This window comes from Calliphora vicina, chromosome 3 (genome assembly GCF_958450345.1).
Source record: "Calliphora vicina chromosome 3, idCalVici1.1, whole genome shotgun sequence".
NCBI lineage: Eukaryota > Metazoa > Arthropoda > Insecta > Diptera > Calliphoridae > Calliphora > Calliphora vicina.
Window position 1 is genome coordinate 63,269,061 of NC_088782.1, and position 3,756 is coordinate 63,272,816.

The following is a 3,756-nucleotide window of genomic DNA, read 5'->3' on the forward strand; positions in this document are numbered from 1 at the left end:
ATGAAATTTCTATATGAAATCTACTTTTAATCAAAAAATTATGATGTTAACAAGCTCGATGACCAAATACAATTGAAAGTGCCTGGCGAAACAATAAATTACAAATCGATTGACACAGTAATGAACGAAGAACAAGTCATCAATTATCCTACTGCATTTTTGAATTCATTGGAATCAGCCTAAATGCCACCACATTTATTAACATTGAATCTTGGATTACCGACTTTTACCGACACTGTATATTAAAATCGAGATCGAGATGCAATATAAAACAAATGTTTTCTAAGAAAAACTTTGTCAATATTTTGGCGAATGAGCCCAATTTCCTTACTGTTATAAATTTTTAGTAAAACCTATTCATAATATTATAGTCCTGGTAATTTTAAATATGTTCTGAATGTTTTACTAAAATCGGAAAACGTTAACCTTTAAATCTTGAAGGTCAAAGGTAAAATTTTTCAATATTTTGAATTTTTAATGAAAAGATAGCGAAATGTCATATATTTTTGAGCTGATTTTAATGAAAGTTGATTTGGCTCAAATTTTCAGAATTTTACTTTTAGGCCTAGTGTCACAATATTCCACCCGGCACTCTTTCAAATCTAAAAAAAAAATCGGCTGTCACTTAATATACATATATGAACATTTTTATATAGCATGGGGAAAATGTTTTCAAAATTCACTCAATCTAAACAAGAACTTTAACTACTCAATTCTATGTATATCAAACAAAAAACTAAAATGAGCAAATTCACTTTATTGTATGTAAATTCGAAAAGAATCAATCAATATTTATGATCGATATCTTATTTTGTTCCTATTGCGATAAATTAATAAATCTAATTAATTAATATTTATTAATAAATAAATAAAACAAAAATATTTGTAATTTTCACATAATAAATATTTGTTATTATAACTCTGAAACTACTTAGCCGATTTAAACGCAATATATAAACGTATTAAAGTTTATGTAAATCTCAATTTTCCCAAGTTTACTTTAATAACATTGGGCGAACCCTTTTTTAGTTATCATTAATTATGTGGAGAAACGTCTAAAAAAAATTACAATTTTATTTAAAATTGTTTAAAAAAAAACCTCTCCATAGAATTTAAAACTGACATAACCATTATTTGTTATTAAAGATTAAGTGTTTGATCATTGGCATTGATAATGTGGAGAACTTTACGCACTCAACCCTGTTATTGTACGATTCTACATTCTTGCGAATATTTTTCTGCGATGGAGAACAAACGTATCACTCACCCTTTAACTTACATAACTGCAACCATCAATCGTCTATTGCGAAATACATGACAAAATTTCTAAAAAAAACACAATTATTATCTATAAGATTTTATTCATTATTTAAGTTCTGTTTAAAATCGGTCAAATGATGAAAAGTGTTCACATTGAATTTTGAGAAGGACGATAATACTTCAAAACATTCCCAAAACACTTCATTTGTTTAAATCGAGAAATTTACAATATGCTTTCCCATACATTTTATATAGGAGCAGAACTATGCAAGCCGATCAGAACATTTAGATTGTAAGGGATTTGCTCAAAACAAATCCCTCAAAACAAGTAGTTTTGAGCAAATCCACTGTAATTACACAGATATTAAAAGACTTTCGAGTTAAAGGCGCGAAACCAGAGAAACCGACAAAGAGACTTAACTGAAACATACATATTTGCTCGCTCATATAAATATGTACATGGTAGAGGTAAAAGGAAGGAGTAAAGAGGCCTTCTAAATGGCCTTATTTATCAGATATAAGGACTATCATATACATATATCCATTTATACGCGTAGTCATAGCGGGCCAAGGCCTTTCACACACCCTTTATATTGAAGGTTTTCTACAAGAGGCCTATAAATTTAATTCAGAAAACAAATGACCGCCTCAAAACGTATTTGCTACAAAAGATGTTATAGCAGAGGTTTTACTAAAAGTTCTAAGTAGAAAGTCTGTAAATGTGTATTTTAAGTCTAAAAGAATGTCAAAATAGTTCTGAAATCAGGCCTTTGAAGTGAAGGCCTCTTCATTTTATCTACTGTAAAATAGCTATACTCAGCTAACTACAAGTATTTACTCGTACATACCACAATTTACTTTATTTTACTTAAAAACCCCAACCAACAAATACTTAATAATGTGTTTATCCATTAGCGTTTTTTCTCGTAGTTGTTTTTCAGTATTTTCGTTGTTGTTTCTTTTGGCGGGTAAGTGCAGTAGTAAGATACCAGTAGTAATGGTGGCTTAAATGTTTGAAAATGCCAAATTGTGGTTGAAAACACAAACGTACTACTGACTACTGTTGTCTTGTGTGTACACAAGACCAAAGACAATCAATGGAAAAAAAACTACCAACCAACAAATCTTCTACAACGACCTTATCCTACTCCTCGCTGTGGCCAGTTATTTCAACTTTTCAATGTAGTTAAATGTTTACTTCAAGTGGTTGAGAGTAAGTAAATTGAGTAAAGTACGAGAAGCTATAATAATATATTGATAATATTTGGGTACAATATTCTTGAGAAGCTTCTTTCATTCTTTCTCTACATTGTTTTTTCTGTCTTCCAATATTTACTTACAATTTCCAAGACACACATAATGTTATAAAGTATTTGGATATCTCCAAAGTAAAAAATCTATTTAGATGTACAATATACAAACGTATTTAGGTATTTGTAAATATATTTAAGACTGTCATCATCTACTTTCTCAGAAACGTAAAATTTAATAAGAAATTATTTACAATTTCAGTTATTTATTTATTATTTACCTTTGAATTATTGCCAAAAAGTATTTGTCTAACAGAAGAATTTTATTCATTATTGTCTAATAGAAAACAGTGTTTTCTAAAAAAATATTTATAAGTAGATTATTTGCTTAACCAGTGCAATGTCCAGTGGAGGATTTTCGAAAACAAATATAGAATTTCTAAACGCCTGGTCCCGATTCGCAGGAACCTACTTGATTAGTGCACCAAAGCTTATGGCGAATGTGTTTCATTGGTTTCAACGAGAGATAGTTTGTGCGATGATTATGACATGGAAGACAAGCATCGCCCAAGCCAGCCAAAAATGTTTGAAGACCAAGAATTGGAGGCATACTCCATGAAGATTGTTATAAAACTCAACACTTGCAAAATCATTGACAGCTACTCAAGCAGCAATTTCAAAACATTTTCGAGCAGTAGTATTCATCCAAAAAGCATGGAAATTGGGTACCATACGAATTGAAGCCGAGAGACCTGTTCGAAATTATGGTTGAACGATATAAAAGAAAATCGTTTTTGGCACCGAATCATTCCTTGAGATGAAAAATGGATCCATTACGATAACCCGAAGCGTAAGAGATCGTATGTAAGGCCCGCCTAACCAGCAGAATCGACTAAAGCTAAATATCCATGATGATAAAGTAATGCTTTGCATTTGGTGGGGGCAAATTGGTCCTATCTATTTTGAGCAGCCATTTGTTTCGATCGATGCAGAACGATCTCTCTGGGATACGCTTCGCTTTGGAACAGAGTATCCGATATTGGCTTGATTTGTTCTTAGCCTCAAAAGATGAGCAGTTATTTTGGCTTGGAATACATATGCTGAAATGTTTCAAAATAAAGGATAAAAATTTAAAAAAAAACTCAATAATATGTACACAGAAAAAACTATTTCTTAAACCGTTTCAATTAAAATATTTGTCACATATTGAACTGGTTTCAATTATTTCATAATTAAATCAATTATT